This window comes from Hemibagrus wyckioides, linkage group LG11 (assembly GCF_019097595.1).
Source record: "Hemibagrus wyckioides isolate EC202008001 linkage group LG11, SWU_Hwy_1.0, whole genome shotgun sequence".
NCBI lineage: Eukaryota > Metazoa > Chordata > Actinopteri > Siluriformes > Bagridae > Hemibagrus > Hemibagrus wyckioides.
The window spans coordinates 2,713,352-2,719,276 of NC_080720.1; positions in this window are offsets into that span (position 1 = coordinate 2,713,352).

The window sequence follows — 5,925 nt, forward strand, 5'->3', positions numbered from 1 at the left end:
TGTTTGCTCCTTCTTTCTCTTCCATGTTTCTCTTTTAGCTTCTTTAAACAGAAGTACTCATTTGAAGTGTCTTTCCGTTTCTGCTTTCTGACTCGCTTCATTATTATATCCTTCAAGGTCCTTTTTGGAAACGTCTCTTTTAATATAATCAGTTTGGCTTGGTCCATTTCCTGGTCCTCACTTTCCGAGCCTGTGGTTTATTAATCCAGGAAATCCGACATATCTCTTTGTTCATCTGTTGCTCCTTTCTCCCAGCGCTCTCGCTCTCGCTCTCTCTCTCTCTCTCAGTCTCTCCATCTGATTACACAAAAAGCCATCCTTCTTTTAAACTAAGCTATAATCAGTCTTAAATCTTTTGGAAAAGGATTCTCAAGGATAATGCTTAAAGCTCACACACACACACATTTTTCCTATGATGTGTGTATTTATAATGACAGATATGTTTAACATAATTTTATTTAAAAAGGACATGGCCACACGATTCTACACCCATCAGCCATAACATTATGACCACTGCCAGGTGAAGTGAATAAGCTTGATGATCTCCTCATCATGGCACCTGTTAGTGGGTGGGATATATTAAGCAGCAAGTGAACATTTTGTCCTCAAAGCTGATGTGTTAGAAGCAGGAAAAATGGACAAGCATAAGGATTTGAGCGAGTTTGACCAAAAGGACCAAATTGTGATGACCACTGGATCAGAGCATCTCCAAAACTGCAGCTCATGTGGGGTGTTCCAGGTCTGCAGTGGTCAGTATTTATCAAAAGTGTCCTTTAAGTCCTGTAAGTTGACACCTTCAGGGATCTAGTGGAGTCTATGCCTCAATGGGTCAGGGCTGTTTTGGCAGAAAAAGGGGGACCAACACAATATTAGGCAGATCATAATGTTATGCCTGATTGGTGTGAGTCCCTTTTACCACTGAAACAATAACGATAAATTCATGTACACCTGTGCTGTGCAGCTGCGCTACTGTCAGAGACACTGTTATAGAAAATTAATCAACACCTGACCAATCAGCATCCAGAATTCAACAACTCTGTTCTGTAACATATTTTCTATTTGAATTTGTTCATTTGATGCGAATCCAGTAATAATCTGTGATTATTCTATGAGAATCTGTGATATAATGAACATCTGCAGGATCAGGAATCTGAACTGTCGTCTATCTGAAGTACAGATCAGATCGCTGCATTAATCCTGACCCTGTGCATTCATTTGTTCATATGATGATGAACTTTATGAGCTTCCTATTTACTCTTTATAAGGACCAATAACTATTCATTTTAGCACAGATTTCAGACCCTGAAGTGTTTTATTCTTTCTGTATGTGATGACATGATGGTCTGAGAAAGTGGACATACTGCCATCTGCTGGGGAGATGCCGCATAGTGTACATTAAAATAAAATAAATTAGAGAAATAAGCTCAAATAAAACATTTCAGCTGCAAAATATGCTTTGTTGGATCACTGTTATTAATAATTTCCCTATATCTATGAGCGACACTTGCTTTTCTTTAAATTGCAGCTTACCTTAACTAGTATTAATCTTAAGAAAATGCATAATTTTTTAACTCCTGGTTCTTTAAAAGAACCAGGAGTTATTTTAAAATTTCTTTAAGATGCACCATCACGTACTTTCAAGATGTTATGCCCTCTGTAACAAAGCAAATTTTGTGGAAAAGATCGCTACAGGACATTCATTCTCAGTATGGCTCATCGCGACCTTTCCAATATGGCGGACATTTTGACGTATTGTTGCTAGCTAACGGCTAATGTAGCATCTACATCGTTACACCATAGAAACCTTATCTATCCTTATCTTTTTAGCAGCTCAGTTAAATGAACAGACTATTACAAGAAAGCAAACACTTTAGTCACACTTTTTTTTCCTCCAAATTTTACACTATATTCGTTATTAAAAATCATCACAGCCTCAGGCTAATCAGAAAGCACCTGAGGAAAATGCTAATTCTGCTGATAAACCAGTGTGTAGCTCAGACAGCAGCTAAATCTCATCAAGATAGCTGAAGAAAATGATGGAAAGTCACTTTTGTATTATTATTTTTGTTTATTCTATAAAAAAGCTTAAAGTTCTGTAACACAGCTATCTCTATCACAGGTCTGATAGTCAAGGTTGCTGAAAAGAATCTTATCTGTCAACGTTTTGAGTAAAAAATGAGGTCTAGTCATGAAATATATATTTTTGCAAGTCCCTGAAACAGAACAAGTGACAGTCAGGTTTATTTTTGTAGGCTATACAGTCAAGTGCAGAAGAGGTTTTGCAAATCATCCAGTCCTGCAATCCTACCACCTGCCCACTGGATCAAATCCCTTCCACTATGCTCCAGACCATCTCACCTGACCTCCTGCCCTTCATCACCACAGTCATCAATGGATCCATAACATCTGGTCAGGTACCAACTGCCTTTAAGGAAGCAATCCCTATACTGAAGAAACCTGCCCTGAATCCCTCTGAAATCAGTAATTCCAGACCGGTATCACTTCTCTCCTTTATTTCTAAAATTCCAAACGAATTGTTTATAATCAGCTGTCTGACTATCTCTTGCAGAACAACCTCCATGATCCCAAACCAGTCTGGCTTCAAAGCAGCACATTCCACAGAGACTGCCCTTTTGGCAGTCACTGAGAAACTATATGCTGCTAGATCAGCCGAGCTGTCATCGGTCCTCATTCTCCTCGACCTTTCTGCAGCATTTGACACAGTTAACCACAAGACTCTCTTGTCCACCCTCAGGAGTCTTGGAATTTGTGGAGCAGCATGGGAATGGTTTGCTTCCTACCTGGATGGTCGCTCATATCAGGTAACATGAAAGGGATTGACATCTGCTCCGCGCAGACTCTCTGCTGGTGTCCCACAAGGCTCAGTACTTGGTTCTCTCCTTTTCACCCTCTACACCCACTCTGTAGACACCCAACTAATCTTCTCCTTCCCTCCCTCCCTCCCTCAGATACCACGGCTTCTGCTCGGATCTCAGTGTGTCTGGCGGACATTTCATCTTGGATGAAAGCTCATCAGCTGAAACTCAATCCCAGCAAAACTGAACTGCTGGTCATCCCAGGTGACCCATCCCCAGACAAGGATCTTGCATTGTCTCTGAACAACACCCTGATCTCCCCTTCAGCCACTGCTCGCAACCTTGGGGTAACCATGGACAATCAACTGTCCTTTTTCTCCCATGTTGCTAATGTGACACGTTCATGTTGGTCTCTTCTGTACAACATAGAAGGTTTGTAGAAGGATTCGACCATTCCTATCCACACAGGCTGCTCAAGTGCTTGTTCAGTCTCTGGTCATTTCTGGTCATACATGGCAGGTCTACCTCTGGATGCAATTCATCCACTGCAAATGATTCAAAATGCAGCTTGTTTTTAACCTGCCTAAGTTCTCCCACACCACCCCACCGCTGTGTTCCCTCCACTGGCTACTGGTAGCTGCATCAGATTCAAAGCATTGACGCTTGTCTTCAAAGCCAAGAATGGACCAGCACCATCTTACCTCTAGCTCTTATCAGTCCTCACACTGCACCTCGCTCCATCAGGTCCACTAGCACTGCTCGACTGATCCCACCATCTCTCAGGGTAAGAGGTAGGTCTACATCTAGACTCTTCTCTGTTCTGGAACAGAGGTGGTGGAATAAACTTCCCCAAGATGTCCGTACAGCTGAGTCACTGACGTCTGAAGACCTACGTTTCCTGAAGCACTTAAACTAGCTCTTATTTTTCCCTGTTTTTATGTATTGTTATGTGTTTTAAAAAAACAAACACACCAATTCAGTTTCAGGCTAATGGTATCCTCTGTAACCTACTGAACAAGTGTTAATATATTAATTTGATAAAGACTTAAAGCACTTTTGTACATCACTCTGGATAAGAGCGTCTGCCAAATGTCAGAAATGTAAATGTAAGTGCAAAAGTTTGCACACCCCTAGGAGAACATGAACAAGTTTTAGCATACAGCAAGATGTTTAATCTATTCTGTTTTCCAAAAAACACTCCACTTTTATTTCTGAGCAAACCCGTGCGCATTTCTGTCTGAATAAAACTACATTTCATTGACCAGATGTTTATTATTATGATGGATGGATTGTATATACGATAAGCAGCTCCAGAGGCATCGTTGTAACTGGAGATAGAGCTCCAAAGATGGCTAAAATGTCAGCTTTCCACGACCTCTTTCTTGAGCTCTGTAGATGGTATCACAGCGATGAAGGACTTGTGTAGTTTAAAAGCTACCAGAGAGCTCTTTTATTAAACGATTATAATACGGTTGTGTGAACATACTGTATATCCTATAATGCTCTCTTCATGGTCACTTCACAAACGAGTCCTGGTGACGGAACAGACTTCTGAGGTTTGAACAGCCTTACTGTATCAGATGCATAATTAATGGAATGATGATTTATTAATAGAATGAAAATAATTAATAGAAGCATATCATCCATGCTGAGCTCCCTGACCCGCATTCCATTTACAGCAAGTGGTGCTGGACCAAGGCCAGGAAGATAGTGAAGGATCTCAGCCACCAAAACAATGGACTCTTCTATCTATAGCTTTCATGGAAAGTGCTTCCACTCAATGAACGCCAAACAGAGAGAGAATGAGGAGGAGCTTCTTCCTGCAATTCTGCTCTTCATCACCATGGTCATCCTCTTTGCTTATATAGATGATGATTTTATGAATATTCATAATCATAATTCATAATACTATCATTTAATGATAAATAATATATGAACATGAAATGCAGAGAATTCAATTCAATTTATTATTTACCATTGGACACTGTCTTAAAGCACCTTTACAGAAGTATAGAAACAGAAAAATGATAAAAAAAGTTTAAAGTTAAGTTACTATTTATCTCTAACATTTATCGCTAATGAGAAGCGACGGTGGTGAGGAAAAACTCCCTGAGATGATATGAGGAAGAAACCCTGAGAGGAACCAGGCTCAGAAGGGAACCTCAGTCTCATTTGGGTGACACTGGACAGTAAATAATGTAAATGTAAATAATGTCCTTTCTACAGAAGCAACCTAGAGCTCCTGAGGAACTGAGGAGTTCATTATAGCACTAATTCCTTCCTGCTGAAAGCTGACTGATGCGACGGCAGTTCAGAGACGGTGTGATAGTCTCCGAGTGGTTCTATCCACAGCAGTCCCCTGGGTCTGTCCACACAGATCTATTCAGAGCAGCAGTGAGCACCACCAAGCCATGAGACTCCAACCAAGGGGTAGAATGATTTCGCTCTGTTTAGTTGTATAAAACTACACATAATCACAGCGGAGCTACTGCTCTGTCCTCTCTTCTGTCTTACTGCTTTCTCTAAGAACTTCTTTGGAGAATAAATTCTCTGTCCAACGTTTGCTTCAAGCTTCTGTCCTGGAATAATCTCTGACTTGGATTTCACCAGTGGTTTATTATAGTAGTGGTATATTAAGAAGAAGACTTTATTATCGCCACACATACATTACAGCATAGTTGCATGCTTTTCCTGACATTTCCCAGCTGAGAAAGTTGGGGTCAGAGCAAAGGGGCAGCTATGACAAAGTGCCCCTACAGCAGAGAGGGCTAAGGGCCTCGTTCAGTTGCCCAGCAGTGGTAGATTGGCAGTGCTGAGGCTGGGGCTTGAACCCTGACCTTCTGATCAACATCCCAGAGCCTGAGCCACCACTGCCCCAGTTTAGACCAATTTGCACATTTCTTTTTAAATGTCCTATAAATATTCTCTAATCATTTGCAACTTATAAATGTTTTAAAGTACTGTTCAGTACCCAGATATCTGGGTACATTTTCCTTTGTCTTTTTATTTCATTTATTCAGTTTTTACTCATTGCAGTTCTTCTTCTGTAAATACATTGCAAAAGAATAAATCTACACTTTACTTTTTCACACAAAAAACATGATAACTA